General features: G+C 41.1%; 1 protein-coding gene and 1 pseudogene across 2 annotated transcripts in view; one reads left to right on the top strand and one right to left on the bottom strand.

Annotated features, from left to right (window-relative positions):
• Positions 1 to 25,170, bottom strand: part of CDH12 (cadherin 12) — a 758,008-nt gene that overhangs the window by 558,025 nt on the left and 174,813 nt on the right. The gene's annotated exons all lie outside the window — the stretch shown is intronic.
• LOC308252783 (putative inactive 1-aminocyclopropane-1-carboxylate synthase-like protein 2) lies at positions 3,773 to 5,351 on the top strand (annotated as a pseudogene). Its single transcript has 2 exons — positions 3,773 to 4,013; positions 4,703 to 5,351. The product of its transcript is annotated as a putative inactive 1-aminocyclopropane-1-carboxylate synthase-like protein 2 (transcript).

Genomic DNA, 25,170 nt, shown 5'->3' with positions numbered 1-25,170 from the left:
GCCCCCATGTGGACACAAGATGGCTGCCACAAGATGGCTGGCAGTAGAGGGCAGTTGTGGGTGACCAGGCCTGCAAGGGAGGGCAGTTGGGGGTGATCAGGCCTGCAGGGGAGGGCAGTTAGGGGTGACCAGTGCAGCAGAGGAGGGAAGTTGGGGAAAAACAGGCTGGTAGCGAAGCAGTTAGACATCAATCAGGCTGGCAGGGGAATGGTTAGGGGGTGATCAGGCTGGCAGGCAGAAGCGGTTAGGGGCAATCAGGAAGGCAGGTAGGTGAGCAGTTGGGAGCCAGCAGTCCTGGATTGTGAGAGGGATGTGGGGCCTAAATGGGCAGTTGGACATCCCTCGAGGGGCCCCAGATTGGAGAGGGTGCAGGCTGGGCTGAGGGACACCCCCTCCCTGTGCACGAATTTCGTGCACCAGGCCTCTAGTGTGTGTGTGTGTGTGTGTATATATATATATATATATATATATATATATATATATATATATATAATCAACTTATCCAGGCCTTTTTCTGTTCTCCACTATTGTTGCTTTGAACATCAACCCTCCAATCCCAGTGGCCTTATTTCCAGCACATCACCTTAGCTTCTTCTTCACAAAAGTAAAAGTAATCATGCTCTCTTCTTTTCTCACTTTTCACTTTCACTTTGTCTTCACTTTTCACTTTCACTTTGTCTTTCCTTCAGGCTCAGGAGAAACTACTCCCTATCCTTTCCAAGGCTGCAATTTTCTGCCTCCTCCAGAATCATGTAAAATTTACTTTACTCCCCTCCTAACATGAACTTTTCTAACATTCTTTTCTTTAGGCATCACCCTATATACCCTGCTTTCCTTTCCATGCCTAATTTAGTTTACAAAGATGATTGTATTTACTGGCCTTATTTTCTTAATCTCTATTCTTTCTAAAATCCATTGCAATCTCAGCATTTTATAATTTTTGAAAATAGGTTGATAATGTTTTACATGCAAGATCCAGCAATTTTTTTACTGACCCTCACTTTGTTTAATCTGTATTATTTTTGTGGTATATTTCTTTTATTTCTTTTATAGTTTTGCTCTCAATATTATTTTGTATTAGTATCAGGTGTACAGCATAGAGGACAGACAATTATATACTTTGCAAAGTGGTTCCCCTGATATTTCCAGTACCCATCTGGCACCACACAGAGTTATAGCAATATTAATGACTACATTTCCTATTTTGTACTTTATATCTCCATGATAATTTTTGTAACTACTAATTTGTACTTCTTAATCCCTTCACCCCTTTCACCCAGTCCTCCAAACACCCTCCCCTCTGGCAACCACCAGTCTTCTCTCTGTGTCTGTGAGTCTGTTTCAATTATGTTTGCTTATTTATTTTGTTCTTTAGATTCCATATATATGAATCATTTTATTATTCTATTGTTATATCCAAATGCTCTTATTTTCTTTTTTAATGTGTTTTATTGATTTCAGAGAGGAAGGGAGAGAGCTAGAGAGATAGAAACATCAATGATGAGAGAGAATTATTGATTGTCTGGCTCCTGCATGTCCCTCACTGGGGGATATGGAGCCCACAACCCAGGCATGAGCCCTTGGCCGGAATCGAACCTGGGACCCTTTAGTCCGCAGGCCAATGCTCTATCCACTGAGCCAAACTGGCTAGGGCTGCTCTTATGTTCTTTATTCTTCTAGTTCAGGTCCTCTCATATTAAGTGCTTGTTTGTTTGTTTTTAATTACACTATTCCATTTTACTGGTAATTATTTCTCTTCATAGGATTATTTTAATTAGTTGCAATAATTTTTGTTGAAATAGCAAAACTCTAACTCCAATTGATTTAAACAAACAAATGAAATATATTGGGCCAAATGGCTGAAAATTCAGAAGGCTGAAGCATGGCTAGAATCAAGCATACAGCTGACAGTATCAGTTGGTACCTCTCCAGGCTACAGTTTTGCTTATGCCTTTGTTGGCTTACATCTCAAGGTCTTTCTGTTTGCTCTCGTGTTGGTAATCTCATCTAATTTCTATCAATTTGGTACTGTGGTTAATATAAAAAGCCTATCACTTGATTATAATCAATAAGCATTAGCTATACTTGATTTGTTAGATGTCTTCTTAGAAAGACTGGAGGAAGTTGTGCTTGAATTGGCCATCTCTGAGACTCATGACCATCTTATAATGAGGAATGTGTTATTATCTATTAATTTAAAAAAAAATCAGAATATAGAAGCCCTGATGCCAAAAAAAGAAAAATGCTTGCCAGACTAAAAAATAGATACTAATTATCTAAAATACAAATCTGATAATGTGACCAATATAGCCCAAACTCAGGAATCTGGCATTCAGAGCTCTTTATACACTGCCCACTGGGCCTTTTCAGTTCAACTCTCACTACTTCCTGACTTCTGACAGCTCAATCCTTGCCACACTGAGACTCTTAGCTCCTTGAATTTATAAACTGTAAAGTACTTGCTTTTAAATTCCCAGCATTGGGTAAAATGCTGAGAAGAATGTGCCTGAAAGGGTTCCAGGTGTAGAGTATAAGCTCAGTAAATATTTGTGAACTCAAGTCTCTATTAGTAGCTGAAACCATGCAGAAATCAGCTGAAATAAACAATTTATCAATGCAAATGGGGCAAATAACAATATGCATTTACATTAACCTAATCTTTATAAGGACAGAATAATTTACTTATTTCATCTTGATATTTGAAGTTTGTTTCAGGAACACATTGCTGAAGTAAAAATAAATAAATAAATAAATAAATAAATAAATAAATAAATAAGGACTGGCTGTCCTATATGCTCTCCAAATGTTTTTGAAATTTAGTGCAAAATGTACTTTTCCATCAGCCTACCCTCAGTTAATGACCCAAACCTACATTGAAGTTACTTCTCATTGTAACATTTTGGCACAGTTTTCAGCTGTTCAGTAATTATTCCAAATACTAAATAATTCTCTCCACCATATTTTGTACAATCAGCTACAATTACCCTAGTTTTAAATGAAATTCCAAAAATTAGTCAAAAAATATTAAATTTTAATAAGTCCATGCAAAAACAGCATAAAAACTGCCACAAATCAAATTATTCTACTTTATACACACAATTATCTTTTCTTCATAAAGCTGTATTTTATATAGTGTTGGTTCTCTCTGATGTAGGAAATTTATCTGTATAGATTGGTCACTGTAGAATGTAGGACTCAATATAGTATTTTACTTAAGATCTCAGAAAACAGGAAAATCATATCTGTCGAATCCTAAGCATCTATCCATACGTCACATCCAAGTTCAATAAAGACACAAAGACATTTTTGCAGATGATCTCAAGGAGATATATCTGGAATTGCAATAGATATTTCATTGCAGAACTTGATATGCCAGTTCTTGATGAGCCTAAGAACAATTAAATCTCCACAATTATTTTTCATTTATGCTTTCACTCATTCAAAAAACATCCAAATAAATAGAGAAGTTAAATTTGAGCTGTATACATATGGTTATTTCATATCCACTGTAAACTTCAACTAGAAAATAACCTATTTAAGGGAAGGCATCATTCCTCATCCACATATGTTGCTTACCTAACCCGACACCTGGCGGCATATATGTGCAACATAGGTGTAGCTGTGTTGTAATACAACAAATTTACACAAACATGAGGTTCCATCCAGCCTGTTGAGACCACAACAGAGACCCAGAGTATGAGTCACCCTCCACAAACCCTGTGGCCAGATGAGGGGCTGGGGCCTTAGAAACCTGAGCCCCCACACCCATTTGATGGAGCTGATCTGGCACTTGCAGCAGACCACAGAGGACTACATCATGCATCTGCAGACCAGGCACCTGCAGCAGGACCTGGTGCTGGAGAAGCAGAGGCACAGTCAGGCCACCAGGGAGCAGGAAGCCATCCTCATCCACAGTGTTCAATCTCTTATACTCTGGGGCCACAAGCAGCCTGGAGCTCCAACTGCTCCCTCCCACCACCACCTTTCTCTGGACTCTAGAGGTGATATTGGAGGTGGGCAGCAGGCCCAATCATCCAGACAGCCTGACTAAGTCACTAACTGAGTGATTTGGAAGCTTCATTCATTGGTCATGACATGTGCAACCATGGGATTGACATCTCTGCCTTATACTACTCCAGCTAGTCTACACAAACTACCAAGGGAGACAAATACCATGGAGACAAGAAGACCTTGGGCTTCATTGACCTTGGTATCAGTGGAAACAAGCTCTGCATTGATTTGATGACTAAAAGGCTGCCCAACCAGCATGCCACAGTGGTTGAGACTCCACCTATGAACTAGGAGGTTGATTCCAAGTCAGGGCAAATGCTGGGGTTGGGGGCTCAATCCCCAGTGTGGGGCATGCAGGAGGCAGCTGATTAATGATTCTCTCTCATCATTGATGTTTATCTCTTTCCTTCCCTCTCCTTTCCTCTCTGAAGTCAATAAAAATATATATTAAAAAATAATAAAAAGTTGGGTCAAGCTCTGACCAGTTTGGCTCAGTGGATAGAGCGTTGGCCTGCAGACTGAGGGGTTCCAGGTTTGATTCCAGTCAACGGCATGTACATTGGTTGTGGGCACATCCCCAGTAGAGGGTGTGCAGGAGGCAGCTGATCCATGTTTTTATCTCATCAATGTTTTTAACTCTCTATCCCTCTCCCTTCCTCTCTGTAAAAAAATCAATAAAATATTTTTAAAGAAAGGTTGAGTCAGAGTGACATGAACAACATTGATGATGTCCTTCTGCAAAATTCTGAGTTGAGAGGACAAGCATTCCTGTGGGAAGAAGTGGCTCAAATTCCTGGCCTACTACTGCAAGGTATCTGCCCAGCTTGATTAAAAAATATGGTTGTTCTAAGTGGCTGCTGCTTTGTATTCTTCACCTAGACCATGGTCCTGTGTGATCCAGGTGAGGCCTTTCTGACCCCCACCCAGTTCTGTGCTGGTTTCACCTTTATTCCTGCCTGTATGTGAAAATTGAGCTGATTCATGTCCATCTGGACAGTAAGATCACTGAGGTGAACACTCATCCCTTCCAGCTGACTGTGGACAAGTTGGAAAAAGCCCTGCTTGAGGTTAGGCTTAAGGGAAGAAAGATCAAAGGTCTTGTGTTCATTAACTATAATCCTCTGGGAGACATCTACTCGTGGGACTCACTGAAGGAATACCTAGAATTTGCCAAGAGGTACAACCTACATGTGATTACAGATGAGATTTACATGGGAACTGTGTTTGATGAGTCCATCACATTCCACAGTGTTCTGAGCAGGAAAGATATGCTTGACCCCAACAGGATCTGTGTGATCTGGGCCACCAATAAGGGTTTAGGGATCTCTGGCATCCATTAAGCACTCTGTACACCCACAACAAGGAGGTGGCCTCTGACATGAGCCCTTTTGGCTTCCTCCACAGCATTCCTACCATCACCAAGCACAATGTGTGTTGGCTTCTCCTGGACTCAGAATGAATTGACAACGTGCATTGCCCACTAATCACTCCTGGACTGTAGGCAGCTCACAGGTATATCAATAACACATTGAAAGCATTGAAGTTCCCTTTTCTCAATCATATCTCAAGCCTCTATGTCTGAATCAACCTGAAAAAGTACCTGAAACTATCCATATTTGAGGAAGAGCTGCTCCTTTATCACCCCATCTTGGACAACTAGCTGATATTGTCCCCTGACAAGTCTTGCATATGCGAGGAGCCTGGCTGGTTGGACCTCACCTTTTTGGATAACCACCTCTGCCTAAAAGTCCATGCATTGGTTATCTCAGGCACTAGAGGAGCATAGGCAATATGACAAATAAGCAAATGAAGGATGCACTGAGGGAATAAGTGGTCTGCCTCCCAACCAGCAGCTCCAGCCAATCACATGTTCAGGGTATCTTTGACATCAGCGTCTGGTCCATAAAACTGTAGTATTGACCTCTTCCTGTGACAGCAAACAGTGGGCTTCTCCATAAATGGACGCATCTGACCCAGTCATCACCCTCCTTTAGCTCAGAATCTGTCATTCTGGAAGCTTTGCATTTTTTCATTCTTTGCTGGCCATTTTGTGCTGTGAAATGATTTTAGGAGGTGAGGTTTGGGGTGGGAAAGCTCATATATATATATATATATATATATATATATATATATAGTCATCTCCAAAGACATAGAAAATACTTTATGAGATAATTTAATCAATTGATTAGAAAAGGAGAATGTTCTGAAGATCTGAAGAGCTGGCTCTCCTCCCAAGCAACTGGTTAATTTCTCACTGTGTAAATTTTAGCACTACATTGAAAATTAGGAAACTTGAATTCTAAGAATATCAATAACCTAAAATAAATTTGTGTTCTCTGTGTATGTAAAATTAAGGCTTTTGCATGATGTAATCTTGAAGTTCCACTTCTACTTTAAGATTCTGTGAATGGCATGGACTTCAAGAAGAAAAGATAATTTTGACATTCTCCAGGGAATCTACACTAATAAAAGAGAAACATGCAAATGACCATCACTCTGCTACACTACCAATCAAGAGTGAGTATGCAAATTAACCCAACAAAGATGGCAACGCCCATAGTGGCCAGGCAATGCTGGAGTTGCTGGAGGCCAGACTGGAGACACAAACCCGCAGAGGGTCCTGGCATTCAGCAGCCCCAAGGCCTGCCACTGTGGCGCTGGGGCTGCTGGGGGCCAGATTGAAGACACAAACCCGCAGTCTGGGCACCCAGCAGCCCCAAGCCCTGCAGCCGAGGTGCTAGGGCTGCTGGGGGGAAGGGGCAGTGGAGACACAAACCCACAAGAAACCTGTGGAAAGGGAGATAAACTATCATAACTTTATCTCCCTTTCCACAAGATGAGAAAACTGCCCCTGGTTTATTTAGTGATGTGGCCCACACCTTTCTACAAGCACAGGGTATGTTATGACCACTCCCAGGAAGGTCTGGTCAGAATACCGTCTCCAGGGAATAACGCTACTGTGGCAAATCATATAAGAGAGGAAACAAGCTTTTTTGGGTTTATTCTGAAGGTCAGAGAACATGCCACCCCAACATATGCTGTGTTGTTATATTGATGATCTTGAGCTGCAGATGCTTGAAAAACAGCAAATGCAGGCAGAGGCTTTCACTGAAGTCTCCTGATCTGCCAAAAATCGGACCCCCCTAAAGGAGCTTAAATGTCATAGGTCCCCTGGACGGGAGAAGTGTCATCAGGCAGAGAAGACTGACTCCTGTCACAGGACAGGAGAGTAGAAGTTGACATCACACCCAAACTTTGTTACAAACTATTTCCCCCAACCCCCATCCATCTTTCCTAAAAATCATTTACTCTCCTCTAAGAGGCCTACATCTCCCATCCTCTTTCCCTAGGAAGAAAGTATTTAAATCTGCATTCTAAGCCACCTTGGGGAGTTACTGATTTTTCCCTGGGATCTCCCATATATACACGAGATACACATGTTAATGAACTTTTGTTTTTCTCTTGGTGATCTGTCTTTCACTACAAGGGCCTCCACTAAGAACTCAGAAAGGTAGAGGAAAACTATTTTTCCTCCTCCATAATTCTATCTCGGGAAATCAAGTCCCCAGCTGAACAATGAGGTTGGCTCAAGTACCAAGCAGTCCCAGCTGATGGGAGGGAAGCTTCTAGTGAGAAATCAATGATATTGGCATCAAAGTGGGATGGAGGGCACATGCATGGTTACTGGTGGGAGTTTAAATTGGTTCAACATTTTTGGAGGATGATTTGGCAAATTCAATAGAAATGTTCAAGGTACATCCAAGAGTCTTCTACTAGGAATTGCAACTGCTGAGATAAAGCACAGGCACATAAGCCCTGGTCAGAACCCAGGATGCTACTGCAGGCTCCCCTTCCACTATAGGAAAACCTGGGAACAACCTGCATTTTTAGGACAAGGTGGCATCTATACTAATAAAAGGGTAATATGCTAATTAGACTGAACATCTTCCAGACGACCTTCTGGACATCCTTTCGGACAAAGATATGTTGAAGGGGCCAAGGCAGAGGAGGTTAGAGGTGATCAGGCAAGCAAGGGAGAGCAATTAGGGGGATCAGGCCAGCAGGCAGGTGGGCGGTTAGGAGCCTGAGGTCCTGAGGGGTCCCAGATTGGAGAGAGTGCAGGCTGAGCTGAGGGGACTCTCTTCCCGTGCACAAATTTTGTGCACTGGGCCTCTAGTACAAAGATAAATATGCATTGCCCAGTGAATTCATAAAATTTGCAGTATTTTTGCAATCAAACAAAACTTGCCAACCGGCTGGCATGGCTCAGTAGTTGAGCATCATCACATGAACCAGGAGGTCACGGTTCTATTCCAGGTCAGGAGCACATGCTGGGGTTGTGGACTCAATCCCCAGTGTGTGGCATACAGGAGGCAGCCAATCAATGATTCTCTTTCATTATTGCTGTTTCCATCCATCTTTCCCTCTCCCTTCCTCTCTGAAATAAATAAAAATATATTAAAAAAAAACTTGCCAATAATTTATATTGCATTAGGATTATAATAATATCTATTGGTTGTATAACACTTTAAGTATAATGTAAACTTTAGTTAGTAGTTTACAAGGTCATTTTACTTACATTATCTTAATTGACCCTGAGAGGAATATATATGTTTATATAAATAATCAAAGTTGGTATCATACTTCCATTTCCCCTCCCCCAATTTAACATCCCCCAAGGTAATTGAATTTTAGAAAACTTAAGTGATTCACTGAGGTGCACACAGCTGGCAGTCATTGGCCTTTTTTGACTAAGTCAATATTCTAGGTGGCAATGTCAATGCTATTTCCTATTTGGTGCTGGATCTGTCTGCAGCCCAATTATGCCTTATTGGCTCTCATTTGTTCTTAACTTGAATGACAAAATTCAGTCTGATGTTCTAGATCTCTCTCATAAGATGTAGACCCAGCTATCCAACTGCCTACTGGGTATTGTAAGTTGGATATTCTAAAACTATCTATGGTTCAACACTTTTGAACATTTCTCTCCTAGAACAAAATTTTGAGCATACTTCCTGGTACAGAAAAGGACACCATTCATTATCCCTTTGCTTGAACTAAAAATCCTTTATATCTTGCAGTCAATCTTGCTTAGAGAAAAGAATACTGATAAGAATTGGTAAAGGGCAATGTTGGTAGGAGAGACTACAATACAAGTACTCGAGGAAATGAAAAATAACACAAAGAAGGGTAAATAACTATCCTTCTACTTCAAATTGACAATTTTTCTTTTTTTTTTTTTTAAATATATTTTATTGATTTTTTACAGAGAGGAAGGAAGAGTGATAGATAGTCAGAAACATCGATGAGAGAGAAACATCAATCAGCTGCCTCTTGCACACCTCCTACTGGGGATGTGCCCGCAACCAAGTTACATGCCCTTGACCGGAATCGAACCTGGGACCTTTCAGTCCGCAGGCTGACGCTCTATCCACTGAGCCAAACCGGTTTTGGCTTGACAATTTTTCTTTTTGAGACTTTCCAATTTGAGTAACTTTAATATTGCTGAATAGAAATTTAGGCATTTTCTGTAACACTCAAGAAATTCTCTTTTATAAGAGTAACTACAAAATCAAAATGCTGCAAATCATCACAGATAAAATATTTTATGTTTGATTTCTAGCCTAGCAATAATGTCCTTTGTCTATTTCTCAATGAATTCTGATGGTTTCTTTTTGGTAAATAACAGTATAAATATACTTTTCTTTTATGAAATTTGCCTATGTACCTTATCACTGAAATTTTATTTTCTTGATAACATTTTAATTTCTACTACTTCTGTAAAATAAAACTATTTCTGGATTAAAATACTGTGAAAACATACCAGGTCAGAGTTAAACACCTCTGGGATTGTATGAAATGTGTGATAGAACTACCCAAGAAAAAAGCTTAAATATTGGTCAAGGTGAACATTAGTTCATTATAACATTAATAAATATACTTACATAAATATTAAATGAAATATGTATATTATTTCGTTTTCCTTCGGATACAGTGTACAGTGACTTTTACTTTTAACTAGTAAGCAATGAGATTCCAATAGTATCATATGTTGCATATTATTTTCATGAAGAAAAACACTTCGGACAATGGCTATTGCAAAAATTTTTGTGGATTTTGGTAGCTTCCAGGCACACATTATGCTCTTGGATCTGACTTAAACCCACCTTTTTTTTTCAACTAGCATAATAATAAAAGAAACTTAAGCATCACATGGATTTCCCAGTTTATTTCAATAATGAAGAACATAGCCTCTGGACCCAGAAATTTTGGGTTAAATCTGGCCCCTGTAGAAATAGTTCTGTAATATTGGGCAATATGTATATATTATATATAGTACATCAATTGAACAATCAGTATGCAAGACCTCTAAGACATATTCAAAGGGAAATAAATATATATGCAAATCACCCATTAAGTAAAGATTCAAAGTATGTTATTTTCCTTTTAATAATAGCATTTGAATAATATGGTCATTTAAAATGCTCCTAATTATTTCCAACTATTAAATAATTTATAATTTACTGATGTATGTCAAAATAATTAGCTGTCAGAAAGGAGAAAAGCATGTTTTATTCTGTAAAAGCGAAAAACTTCTGTCACCTATGACCTGCTTTGATTATATTGGTTCAATAATGTCAGACAGTTCCCTTCAACCAAGAATTTATGTCTCTTCCAACTACCGGATGACAGACTCTGTGTTCTGCTTAATCTTGCTATTCGACTGAGATTAAACATGTGAAACAAAATAAACCCGACATATCAGAATAATTTGACAATTAAGAAAAGTATCATTATCTTATAAATAACTTAAATGAGTACCGAAAAAAAGGAAAGCAAAATGAATCTTGCCTTTTGTTTCATCACTTGCTTCAGATTCAAGGTCAACTTATCAGCTCCTCATGGTTTTCCTAATAATAATCAAGCCTTGCACAGAGTGAAACCCTGGAAGTCAGGAGGAAGATTCAAATGCCAGGTGGAAGAATATTGTGAATAAAATAATAAAAAAGGAATTAACCAGAATAGTATATTTTTTTCCAAAATACATGGTTCTTTATGAGATGACAGGTAATATATTCTTGTGTCATTATAAGTGCTGCTAGCTAAAAGCACTTGCCACTTAGGATACACTACACTTTATCTGGCAGTCCGTGATGCCAGTTCCTTTGGGATTGCAAAAAATATATATACCCTCATTAACAGTGTGATAAGTATTTGAAAGCTGTGCCAACATTTAACTCATGTCTGCCAATTGAAATGGGAAAATGTTCTTTATTGATTGGAGAAAGAATCTTGTTTGAAGATAATTGACTCCAAGTCTTTCATTGATAGAACACCACCTCCGAAAGAAACATATGTTCAACTTAGAAAACCAAGGTTAGATGTGAAAGGATGATCACTTTTTCTTTACTCAAGCCCAGTTCCTGTTGCCTTAGGTAAAAATTCTCTCTGCCTATGAATCAAAGGTTTATAGATCACCGGGTATACTTTAGAAGCAGAAAAAAAATCTTCAAATAAGAAGTTTATAAATAAACAGAGCAGAAGAGAGGTAGAGCCAAGAATCTCCCACAGAAAAAGATGGGAATGGGGTGGAATGGTCAAGAAACAAAATATAGCTATTAAAAAAAAAAAAAAAAAGACACACACAAGTCACATTTTACTGCACTAAAACAATGACTGCGAAAATGTTGGTACAAATGAAATGCTCAGTTTTGGAAAAGTTTAATTTGATATGCCAATGAAACATGCAGGTAAAAATGCCCATTGGCAGAGGAAATAAATTACCTGTAGTTACTCAGTGTCGAGGTGGAGACAGAAACAAACACACAGTCACAAAGAGAAGATGCCTAAAGACGGAGTGCCAGGGGACTATGAGAGTGAATGTGATGGAAATCAGACATATCAGCAGTAACAGTGAGAAGCAAGAGAAGTGAGGCCAAGGGAAAATCAGAGGGGTGTGGCGACCCGGAGGCCAAGGGAAGAAGCGCCGAGGAGAAGGGAGTAACGGACTGTTTACAATGCTGCTGGAAGTCAAATATAGGGGTCACAGAACCAACGCCGTGGTTTCACAGGGTGACTGTAACAAACACAAGTTTGTTGAAGTGATGGCATAAAAGTGTGATTTTATAGGGTTCACAAGATGATGTGAGGTGAACAATGATAGATATTAGAGACAGACAACACTTTGAAGGACCTTTCTTATAGATATTAGAGACAGACAACACTTTGAAGGACCTTTCATATTCCACTTATCATAATACCCTCTAGGTCCATCTTTGTTGTTGTAAATGAAAAGATTTGAGTATGAACTTTTCGTTATAAATAAGCCACAGAGATGTAGTACACAGCACAGGGAATGTTGTCAATAGTACAGAAAAATCTTGCATAGTGACAGATGGCTACTACTAACTTAAGTGCAGTGACCACATGGTAAGGTATATAAATTTCAAATCATTATTTGTACACCTGAAACTACTTGATGGTATGCCTACTATATTTAATATTCTTAAAAAAATAAAAATATAAATTTGCAAAAAAAAAAGGTCAATAAATAAATGGGCCAGTTAACTAGGAAATGACTTTATGAGGGGGCTTTTACGCTAACAGAAACGGCCCACAGAGGGGTGAGATTGGTCAGGCAGGAGAGAGGGATGCGAACGCCAGGTCCTTGATAAGTGAGAGGCAAGAGAAGCTAGTTCACAGCTGGAGCACAGGGCCTCAGTAGAGAACTCAGGTGAGTCATTATAGCTGAGGGATTGCCGGAAGAATATGCAGGCCATGTTCCGGAATGTGGAAAATTCAGCGTATGTGGATGGACACATAACACTTGCCTAGCCAGGTTACTCTGAGGCAACAGATAATGACCACAAAGTTACCAGTAGGTGGTGATTTTTATAGGTCGTAAATAGCAGCTATTTTTTCAAGCATATGCTGTTTAATGGATTTCCCTACCCAGCACGGTGGCTATAAAGATCAGAAATTCCAGGGCTCTGTTAATTTCCACAAAGCTGTGATTCTCTTTATTTATTTATTTTTAATTGGATGAATTTGACCTGTAACATTGTGTACATGCAAGGTGCACTGCATGTTACTTTGACACATTACATCGTGACGTGGTCCCCGTTGTAGTGATATTTATCACATTATATATGCTCAGTGAGACAAGCCAGACAGCAGGGTGTCACTTATATGTGGAATTTTAAAAAGTCACACATGTGTTGGGGGTGGGGGCAGGAGGGAAGAGAGTCAATGGCAGTTGCCAGGGATGGGTGGAGGGGGATAAGACTGATGATGTCTAAGGCTACAAATTTGTAACAAGTGCTAATTAAGCCATAGAGATCTAACATACAATATACTGAGTAGAAATCAGAATGTTATACTGTAAGCATATAATGAAATAAAAGCCATGATTCTTAACCCCACACACTCCTTCACCCACCCAGCCAACTGTCCTGAGCCGCACGTAAAGCTGCCAAGAATCTCAACCCTTCCATGGTGATGCTACTCCTTGTCCCCAGAACGATCAGCAAATGTACACTTTGAAAGGGCAAAGCATTACCAAAAATAATTCTTAAAAAGTATTTTAAAAAATTACAAAAAGCAAGGTCATCATCATTAAGAGCAAAGGCTGTATGTGTTTAAAACAAATTTTTAAATGAAAATATTATTTTTTAAAACCTTCAAAAAGAGTAAAACCATCACAATGCTCTCATGTTGTGGGCCCTGGGGTCTCCCAGCTTAACTTGTAGTGCCTTGGGGGCCCACATGACAGAGGGGTGCCCCACTATGCCCGCCCACCCTGCTGCTTAGTTTCCAATGTGCCCAGAAGCACACCTTATCCTGAAGGGTTCTCACCTACTGCAAGGGCATCACTGTACCCAGTGTGGCCACTGATCCTGGCTCACTGTCCTCCACCATCATCTCTGGCCAGAACACCCATGACAGTGGCTGGAGGTGAGGACACTTCTCTCTTTTCTTGGCCCTTTGGATACCTAGAGGGCATGGTTTTCCTCTCAGGAGGCTTGAGGACCGTCTGTCTCTCTGTCTCCAGGTTGCACAGGGAGGACAAACTTTGTGTCTACTACAATGTTCTTGAGGGCTGCACAAGACACAGCCTGCTCCATCTCCCATGAACACAAAGCCTGGAATGCAGTCTTTGTGTTCGTGGGAGATGGAGCAAGATGCGAAGGCCAAGATGAAGGCCTGAAGGGGAGATGTGAAGACCTGCAGGAAGTAGATAGGCCCCAAGCAGGGCTGAGACCTGGCCATGGCACAGAGGTGACTCCTCTCCTCCTCCCTATAGGCCTGGAGTAGAGGGAAGGCCAGGGCTCCTCCTCCTGAAGCTAGAGTATTGGTGGCTGTGCCTGTGCTTGGCCTCAATGAATCCCAAGGAAGATAGCGGGGGGGGGGTGGGGGGTAGAGGGGGCTACCATGGGATCAAGATGGATCTCTAGTCCATCCAAGTTCTGGAAGAACAAGCAAATGGGGCTGGGATGGCCTGTCGCTCAGCTTTGAAGATGTGTCCAGCCCTTACTCTCTCCAAGGTATCAATATCATCTCTGTTATTAGAGTCTGTTATTTACCCACATTATGCAGATCCTCTTTAACCACTAGCTCATACTTATGCACATCAATTATTTCAGTGAGTCACTCACGTCACTCTTTAAGCTGGGAAATCTTTTCTTCCTCTTGGCATCTTGGGGAATCAGTACTAACAGTTAAGTTCTCCTTTTGTATTCTTTATAGCACTTATAACAAACTTATTTTGCAGCACTAATAATATACACTGAAGTTTCTGGCCTAAGTGTTTGCATTCTCGGCTAGACTCTAAGAATAGCTATTATATATCATGTATCCTTATATATCCAATTCTTAGCACATTACTCAAAATATGAATGTTCAAAAATACCTGCAAAATTCTACGTGTGCAAAAATAGATGTATATGCAGTCACACAGATACTGTGGTGACGAATGATAAAATCTAAGCAACTGAGATCAGGCATCCTTTTAAAGAGAAAGCTCTGCCTTTGTTTAAGGGAATGCTTTGATAAGCTGTTTTTGAATGCAAGGTGTAATGCTGAGGTTTGGAGGGAAACAAAAGAAAAAAATACAGTTAATTCTACTTGAGAAATATGCAGGGGATTCCCTAAGTCTGCAGTAAAGTGTGTCATCGACTCAAAGCTGTGTGCTTATTTGAAGGTTAGATGACCAAAATATTGGTTAGTTTAAGGCAGAGAAACAACTTGGAAGAAATGAAATTAGAAAAAGCTACACATAATGAAGATCGAGTACAATGGGATGTGCTTGTTTTCTTATAGCCTGTTTGATAGTATTCATATTCTTGCAGGTTTAGGTAAAAAGATAGTGGGGCAGGGGGAAGCCAGTGATAAGCAATTTAATGGCATGCACCCATACATTCTTCCTGTCATATTCCATACAAGAGCTAATTTCCCATTTGAACTATTAACCTCCATAATAGGAGACAGAAATAGAAAGCCTGAAATATCTATCACTTGGATCCTGGCAGACTGAAATGTGACCACTTCAAATCACTTTTAGTTAACTTCCAAATTGAATTATCAGATAAAGAGATGATAATGTTTGTAAATGTAGTGGCTATAAATATTGACACTGACTTTAATGTGCCCTTATTGAGTCTTACGATGTATGAGGAAACAAATGCAAATATTATTTTTAAATCATTTGTAAGCCAGTGCAACCACACAGTGGACATCCTCTGCTGGCTTCCTAGAGACATCGAAAGTCAAAATGCTCAAGTGCCCTGGCAAGGTTGTGATGACTTAGGAGTTACAAATCTTTCAGTGTACAGTAAACAACAACAACAGCAGTGCTTTAACCTATATGTTTGAAGATACTCAGTAGAGGTCTGAAGTTGCCAAAACATCTTTACATGCTGTTTACAATATGTTCTGTATGCATTTATGCATGTCTTGACTTGTTCCAGAAAGGATTGTGATCAAAATGCACACACGACAAAAAATAGAACATAACTTGGCAAGGATGAGTGTGAATGCAATGTTCAGTGACATGGAGAGGTGATTGCTTTGATGAAGGGCAGAGGAATAGTTTGCCTAAATATCTTCTTTTAATTCCCTGGCAGTTATGTCTATCACATGTGTGGAAATAGATTCCCAAGATGTTAGACTATAGCTATGAAACTGTTTAGTTTAACATTTTAATAGACTTATTTTACATCTTAATTCAAAAAGGAATATCATTCCCGTTTTTTAAACATTCTAAAGCTGACATAAAGAAAGTGAGAGTCTGTTTCCTCTCTTGTCTTGCTCTCCACATATTTTGCTGTGGGTAGATGCCTCATTTTATAAAGTATAAAATGCAGGGCACAAATCAATATAGATTCAATTAGGTTTCACTTATATATTCAACACACATTTATAATATCTCTATGATATACCAGGCTCTCTACTGGGCTTCTTGAAAAACAACGATGAAGTGAAATCAACACATGCCTGCCCTCTGAGAACTGGGAGAGGCCGACACACGTATTGTTCAAATGTACTAATGACTATGTAACTGCACGCTCTGGGAAGATGCCATCCAGGGGAACTGCAGGCTATTAATAAATCTGGGAGCCTGGCCTTACCTGAGGGGCTCAGGAAAGATTTCCCTGTATGGAGTTATTTTAAGCTGAGCCCTCATGAAGGAGCAGATCAACTGGGTAAAGAAGACAGTGGGGAAAGGGACTGTGGAAACATTATTGCTATGGGGAGAAAAGAGCATTCATTGCAAAGGCCCTGAAGTTGAAAAGAGACAATTTATGGAAATCCAATTGGAAAGAGACTAGTTCATGCAGGGAAATCTAAAATGTGCCAGTATGTATTAAGTGTGGGGGAGACTATCATGAGAAGGAGTTGACAGAGATGGCATATTTTATGGGGTTGTAGGCATTTTTGCTGCTGGTACCTCCATGCCTGGCTAATCCATTATTGAATATCATTTAGATAAACAGTGAAACCAAGACTCTAATCATGTGCATTAAGAAGAATGGCATGACTCCCTCATTGTTTTTATTTGCTTAGGTACTTACAAAGTCTTGGATGTGTCTCAAACTAGATAATCACAGATTTGTTTTGTTTTTGTTTTTTAACCGAAATTAATCACTGGAAAAAAAATCATATTTTGCTTCACTACTGGTGTTAGGCTTAATTGTTTCTCTACGTAACCAAAGGAAATAATCAGTCATTATATATAAAAACTACCAAAACCCTGCCTCACTTATATCCTTGGAAAAGTTGGGAAAAGGAAGTTTTCAACTTCTTGGGAAATTTTGTGTACTAGCAGGGATTTTGTGAATAGATGTTTATGCTCTTCTTTGAGATCCCTGTAAAAAAAAAACTTCACTCTAAGAATTAAAGGGAAAGAGATAGTTAACAAAACAAATAAAAACAAAGAAAAGCAAAATAAAACCAGATTAGCCCTAGCTGATTTGACTTAGTGGATAGATCATCGGCCTGCAGACTGAAAGGCCCAGGTTTGATTCCAGTCAAGGGTACATGCCTAGGTTTCAGGCTCAATCCCCAGTAGAGAGCATGCAGGAGGCAGATGATCAATGACTCTCATCATTGATGTTTCTAGTATCTCTCCCTCTTCCTTCCTCTCTGAAATCAATAAAATTATATTTACAAAAATAATAGTAAAATAAAACCAGATTAAACAAACTAACAAAAGAGCACCAGAAAAAAGCCAAGGTTAGAGGTGACTTTATACTTATTTACTTGCCCTAAAACTTTGTAAATGAAAAAGAAAATAGTTATTTATTCTGCCTTTCCCATACAAATAGACTCACTGATAAGGAAAGGCTTGTGTTTCCATAAGACACAAGGTAATAAACATATGGTGAATGGTAAGGTTGTATATTAAGTTTTAGCCTCTGAGGGTGTGTATCAAACACATGCTTAGGTCTTTGGGTAAAAAATTAGCAAGGAATTAGATATTCACATGCTATCTAATTATCATCTCATAGATTATTTGGTTTTTGAGCAGCAAGGCTTCACAGGGTCTGCTTGCCACTGCCAAGAGCCAATAGTTAGTCTTGGGAACATTATGGGTGGGGTTACACAGGGTATGGATGCCTTGTGGTTTGAAACAAGATACAATGCACAGCATTACCTGTGAAGCATGAGTGACAAGGATACTGAAACTGCACTGAGTCAACATCTACTATGTCAACCTGACTGATTTTTTTCAACAAGTCAACTTTAAGAAAAAGAGGAGAGAGAATTAAGAGTCATAGCAGCAAAACATAATCTGTAATCCCTGGGTATGTCTTCTTTTAAACAAACACACAAAAAGTATGAAAATATTTTAGAGACAATAAGGGATGTTTAAATATAGATTATGAACTAAATAGCATCAGGGAATTCCTGTTAATCAGTTGTTAAAATTTAATTGTGAAATAGTGAGGATAAAAACACACATCCTCATATTTTAGAGGTATATACTGATGTATCTGAGGGTAAAATGCCAAGATATCTGAGGTCCTATTTAAAATTCTTTAGGTAAAAATAAAGTCAATGAAACATATTTGGCTAACATTTGATAAGAATAAAATTATATCTATGTATTATTTATATTTTTCTTTACTTTTCTGTGTGTTTGAGGATTTTCAAAATAAAAAAAAATGAAAACTATAAATAAAGAAAGCTTAAATGAATGTAAATATAATTAACTGCCTCATATTGGTATGACAAAAAGAAGTAAGGAAGAAAGGGAGGGGAAGGGAAGAAAAGTAGAGGAAAGATCACCTGTTTAAGGAAAATATCACCTTGTTTTGTAACACCTAACATTTCCGTAAGGCATTGGTACATATTGTTAAGCACTTTTGCATTTGAAATCTACCCATTACCACATACATGCTCTGTGCTCACAGTTTGACCCATCACCCAATGCTGATATATCTTTTTAGAACCAGATATTATTTTCAGAACTTACCCTGATAATGATCGACTTCCAGATTCCTCAGGAATGTCCACTAAATAGACTGTCCTTGTTGATTCTGTCTGAACATGGAAGTTAATTCATTTCATGCAAGTAGGACAACAGAGTAGCTGATCCCAACTCAATTTACAGGATAACTAGCAAACACAGTTGTAATCAGTGTTTTCTGAAGCATAAGCTTTTGCCTGATACAACTACAGTTTTAATCACAGGAAATAGTTCTCACTGTTCCCCATAAACTGCCAGAAATAGAATCCAGAGGTGATAACAATGGCTAGTACTATTCATAAGTAATCAATATGTTACTGATGCTAAGCTGCAAGCATCACATAAATTATGCCCCTTTCACCGTTATGGAAACAGAATTTTAAGTCTACCAAATTGCCCAAGGTCAATTTGTTCAAAGGCATTCAAGCTGGGTTTTATATTTCGGCTTTCTCTCCTTCCAAAATGAATGTACTTTTCTTGACATTTCAGAATCTATTTTATGTTAAGAAGAAAATATTTAGTTGCAGAACTCAGAATTGCATATAATTTCCCATCCTATCTAATAAAGATGGCATATGCAAATTGACCATCACACCATCACAAAGCTGACGGCGCCCATAGTCACAAGATGGCGGCGCCCAGTCCCCTCAGCCCTGCTGGAGTCCCCTTATCCTTTCAGCCTGAACTGATTACTGTGGCAAGTGGACCGAGAAGGTTTTCAGCAAGTATGAGAAGCAAGCCTAGGTGGGATCAAGGGAGAGCCGGACAGGCTCAGGGCTGCTACTGACCAGGGACACCCTCGGAGTTTGGTTCTGAAACCGCAGGGATCCGCTCCAGCGCGGGCTGGGGAGGAAGTGCCGCTGCCGCCCGACCAGTGCCAGGTCCCTGGTTAAGGAAGCGGGTCCAAGTCACAGCCACGGGGCCTGGCGGGGCTGTCTCACCCCGGACCATCATGGCTGATCTCTGGTGGGGGCAGCAAGCACCTCCGGGATCACTGTCTGCCCCTGGGCCACCTGCGGACACCAGTGGAATGGGCGTGGGTTGAACATTTTAATGAAAATGGGACGCCTGCACCCGGCGCAACTGCATACTGGTCCCCGGCAAGGAGAGGGCAGAGGGATTGGGGGCGCAGCCTCGGGACCCCATTGGGAGGCACCGGGGCTCGGGAGGGGCTGGGAGCAGAGGGCCCTGGTTGCTGGGCTGACAGCAGGATGGATCCGAGGTGCCTCCTTTTGCCATCACCCGCCCAGTGCTGGGCTGCAGACCCTCACTCCAGAGCTCAGCCATAGGAGGCGCAGGCCCCGGGATGTTTTTCCTGTTATCTGGCTGGAAGTACAGGAGGCAGTTGAATTAGAGTCATGGCTGTAATTTAATTTCTCCAAACTCAGAGTTATTTTGTTTCCAAATACATCAGGGGCCAGGAAACGTTCAAAGAACTGGGGAACCATTCCCAAATCAGGAAGGGAAGTCACAGGGTGTATATTATTGCTATGAATACAGTATTTCCTACTACTTACAACATATACAATGTAATGTATTAGATGCCTTCCTATCGCATGAAGTATGTATTCTCATAGAGTAATACTGGTACATATGTTATAGTTATGGTGGTATGTCATATCCTATCTATACTAATAAAAGGGTAATATGCTAATTAGACCAGGAGACCTTCTAGACATCCTTCCAGACAAAGCCATGGTGGCAGGGCTAAGGCAGAGGCAATTAGGGGTGATCATGCCAGGAGGGGTGAGCAGTTGGGGATGATTAGACTGGTGGGGGGGCAATTGGGGGGAGCAGGCCGGCAGCGGGGACCAGTTGGGGGTGAGCGGGCTGGTGGGGGGGGGCAGTTAGGGGCAAGCAGGCCAGAGGAGGGGGGCAGTGGGGGGACAAGCAGGCCAGCAAGGGGGGCAGTTGGGGGTGAGAAGGCCGGTGGGGGGAGCAGTTGGGGGTGAGTCGGCTACAGGCAGGCAGACAGAGTGGTTAGGGGTGATCAAGCAGGCAGGCAGGTGAGCGGTTAGGAACCAGCAGTCCCAGATTGCGAGAGGCATGTCTGACTGCCAGTTTAGGCCAGATCCCTGTAAGTCAGACATCCCCTGAGGGGTCCCAGATTGTAGAGGGTGCAGGCTGGGCTGAGGTACATCCCCCTGTGCATGAATTTTGCTCACTGGGCCACTAGTTAGAATAATGATTTGTGATATAATTTGCAAGACATAGATGAATACAGTATGTTATATAGCACTTTACCCTCATTTACAACTGCAGATTGAGAATAGCTGCATCCTTAGGCCAATGTAAGCCTTTATCAGCATATTTCCAGAGGCTTGGCCATCAGGGCTGGATCAGCGTTGCAAAGACCCAGGGCAACCTCAGTCAGTGATGTGCCTTTGATGGCAGTTATAGACATAGTACTGGGTTTGTTACACTTGGGAACTCGAGGAAGCTCCTGTCAATACCCAGGGCTTTGCTGAGAAAGCTATTGTTGTACTGTGTCTGAACTTTGAATCGTGTGCTGACCTTAATTGGCAGCAAAACTCAGCACTGAATTCTTTGCTGTCTGAATATCACTCTAAGTATTGAAAAAGTCTCACATTTCCTGAATATTGAAGTCAGGGGTCAGTAACTGGGGGTAATTTTGCTTCTGCAAGTCATTCAAAGACATGTGCTTAAAAAATATCTTAGGAATGAAATCATAAAGCCCTTTCTCACTTTCTATTACTTCTTCCTATGTGTGGGAGCCAGATTTCTAATGGTAGACTCAGATTAGATTCATTTATATCAACGAGGGTTTCTTTCATTTGTTTTTGTCTCCATGCCTTTCATTGTCCATGCTGCTTTTCAGGTGAAGATTATATATTTTATATGTTGAACATTCCTCAGAATATTGGCACCATTGTATGAGAACATATCTGAACAAATTGCCAAGACCACACAGCCAGTTCTGTCCCTGTGATCCCAATGATGGCAGCTCCTGCTGGTTTACATTGAGCATTGACTACAGTCCTAACTAGATGGGCGTCTGGCTTTTCAATTATACTTTTATGATTTTTGCCTCTGAATCCTGAATGCATAATTCTGGTAAATAATTTTGTACCTTGTAGAGTTTGTAAATTAATCAAGATTTATACAACTTAGTACTTATATTAAATACTAGAGGCCAGGTGCACAAAATTCGTGCACTTGTGGGGGGGCCCCTCAGCCTGGCCTGTGCCTTCTTGCAGTCTGGGAGACCTCAGGGGAAGTCCAACTGACATCTTAGGCCTACAGGGAGCGGGCCTAAGCTATCAGTAGGCCATCCTTAGCACTGCCTGAGTGGCGCTGAGCAGTGCTCCCCCTGTGGGAGTGCACTGACCACCAGGGGGCAGCTCCTGCATTGAGTGTCTGCCCCCTGGTGGTCAGTGCTCATCATAGCAACCGGTCGTTCTGCCGTTTGGTTGATTTGCATATTAGCCTTTTATTATATAGGATAGATTGATTAAACCTTCCAATCTAAAGGCAGATGCAGATATCAGAAGAGTGGATTAAAAAAGATACTATTTTATGTTATCTATGAGACAAGTTAGATTTAAAAAAAACCACACAAACAAATATTTTGAATGGGATGAAAAAAGTATGCTATGCTACTAGGAGCCAAAAGAGTAAAAGAGAGTCTGGCTGGTGTGGCTTAGTGGTTGGTCATCGACCTATGAACCAGGAGGTCACTGTTTTGATTCCTGGTCAGGGCACATGCCCAGGTGGTGGGTGGATCCCCATTGTGGAGCCAATCAATGATTCTCTCTCAACACTGATGTTTCTATCTCTCTCTTCCTCTCCCTTTCTCTCTGAAATCAATAAGAACATATTTTTTAAAAGAAGAGCAAAAGAGAGCCAAATGTCTGTAGCAATAAAGGATAAAATATACTTAAAACAAAATTTGTTCCAGAGATAAAAATAATATAATTACAAAAATATCAATTAAGAAAACAAAATAATTAAACAGTTATATGGAGCTACAGCATAGCCCCAAAATACATGAAGCAAAAACTGACAGAAATTAAAGTGAAAATAGACAATTCAAGAATAATACCTTATCATCACACTTATATGTGGAATCTAATGATCAAAACAAACTGATGAACAAAATAGAAACAGAGACTTGGATATATGGAACAGACTGACAGCTGTCAGAGCTAAGGGAGGGAGAGGAGAATATGATGAAATATTTTTAACTGAAATTGTGGTGATAGTTGCATAATTATGAATTTACAAAATACCATCAAATTGTACATCATTGCATTTTATGGTCTGTGAATTATAGCTGAAGATGTTTTTAAAAGTAAATAAATTCACTGGAGTTTTATGGAATTCTAGAAGAGAACAAGTTGCATACAGGGAACAGTTGGATGGATATATCAGTAAATTACTATTTGTTTTGTTTAGGATGGTGATGCTAAATATCAAAGTTAAAATACATGTTGATTAATTGGATATGGAGATGAAGGTCACTAAGGTAATCCAGATGGCACTAATTTTTCTATTTTAATGCTACTCCAACAGCCAGCAATCATATAATCCTATCTAATAAAAGGGTAATATGCAAATTAACCATCACTCCATCACAAATATTGCAGCACCCATAGCCAAACGATGGCAGTTTACAGTCCTCTCAGCCCCACTGGAGTCCCCCAGTCCTGGGGGAGGGGGAGCTGCTGAGAGCGGGCAGCATGAGCGGCCTGGTGGATGGGCCTCTGGCCAGGCCGGGGCACGGATGGGCCTCTGGGCCACGGAGAGCTTCTGGGCAGCAGGCACGGAGTGGCCAGGCACCACAGAGAGCTAGTGGCACATGGATTCATGTGTAGGGCTACTAGTCCTATATAATAAAGAAGTAATATGCAAATTGACCCTCACGGCCTCACACAAGATGGCCACCCCCATGTGGTCAAAGATGGCTGCCACAAGATGGCTGGCAGGGGAGGGTAGTTGTGGGCAATCAGGCCAGAAGGGGAGGGCAGTTAGGGGTGACCAGGCTGGCAGGGGAGAGCAGTTGGGGACGACCAGGCCTGCAGGAGAGGGAGGGCAGTTGGGGAGGACCAGGTTGGCAGGGGAGGGCAGTTAAGGGCGTCAAGGCCAGCAGGGGAGGGCAGTTGGGCGCGGGACCAGGGAAGCAGGGGAGGGCGGTTGGGGGCAACCAGGCCTACAGGGGAGGGCAGTTGGGGGGGGGGCAGGCCTGCAGGGGAGGGAAGTTGGGGGGGACCAGGCCTTCAGGGGAGGGTAGTTGGGGGCAACTGGGCCTGCAGGGGAGGGAAGTTGGGGGTGACCGTGCTGGCAGGGGAGGGCAGTTGGTGACAACTGGGCTGGCAGGGAAGGGCAGTTGGGGGTTACCAGGCCAACAGGGGAGCAGTTAGACGTCGGTCAGGCTGGCAGGGGAGTGGTTAGGAGGTGATCAGGCTGGAGGCAGGTAAGCGGTTGGGAGCCTGCAGTCCCAGATTGTGAGAGGGATGTACAACTGCTGGTTTAGGCCCGATCCCAAAGGGCCGGCAGTCAGACAGTCCCTGAGGTGTCCCAGATTGGAGAGGGTGCAGGCTGGGCTGAGGGACACCCCCCTCCAGTGCATTTCGTGCACCGGGCCTCTAGTCTATATATAAAAAAGCCTAAGCGACCGGCTGACTGGCCAACTGGCTGGTAGCTATGATGCACAATGACCACGAGGGGGCAGATGCTCATTGCACAGACATGGAAACATGGAACAGACTGATGAATCTCAGAGGAAAGGGGGGGGCAGGGGAGGGTGGAAAGAGATTAACCAAAGATCTTATATGCATATTAGAGGCCTGGTGCATGGATTCGTTCACCGTTGTGGTTCCTTGGCCTGGCCTGTGCCCTCTCACAATCTGGGACCCCTCTGGGGATGTCTGACTGCTGGTTTCAGCCCGATCCCCACAGGCCAGGCCAAGGGACCCCACTGGTGCACGAATCCATGCACCAGGCCTATAGTTATTAATAAATAGGTTAATAATTTAATGTATTGTACTTATATGTATAAATTCAGCTTATGGAATAAATTAAGATATTATTTAGATGTTTAACAATATTTAAAACAGTGTACTATAGTATTATTTTCCTTAAAAAGTATCAACATAGAGTGTTTCTTTGAGTAAAAAGAAAAATTATAATTTTGTTGTATCGAAAAGAGAAACTAAATAAACAAAAGTGGG

This window comes from Plecotus auritus (genome assembly GCF_963455305.1).
Source record: "Plecotus auritus genome assembly, chromosome: 7".
Taxonomy (NCBI): Eukaryota; Metazoa; Chordata; class Mammalia; order Chiroptera; family Vespertilionidae; genus Plecotus; species Plecotus auritus.
The sequence above is the reverse complement of the archived record's forward strand: the minus strand, read 5'-3'. Positions and strand labels throughout refer to the sequence as shown.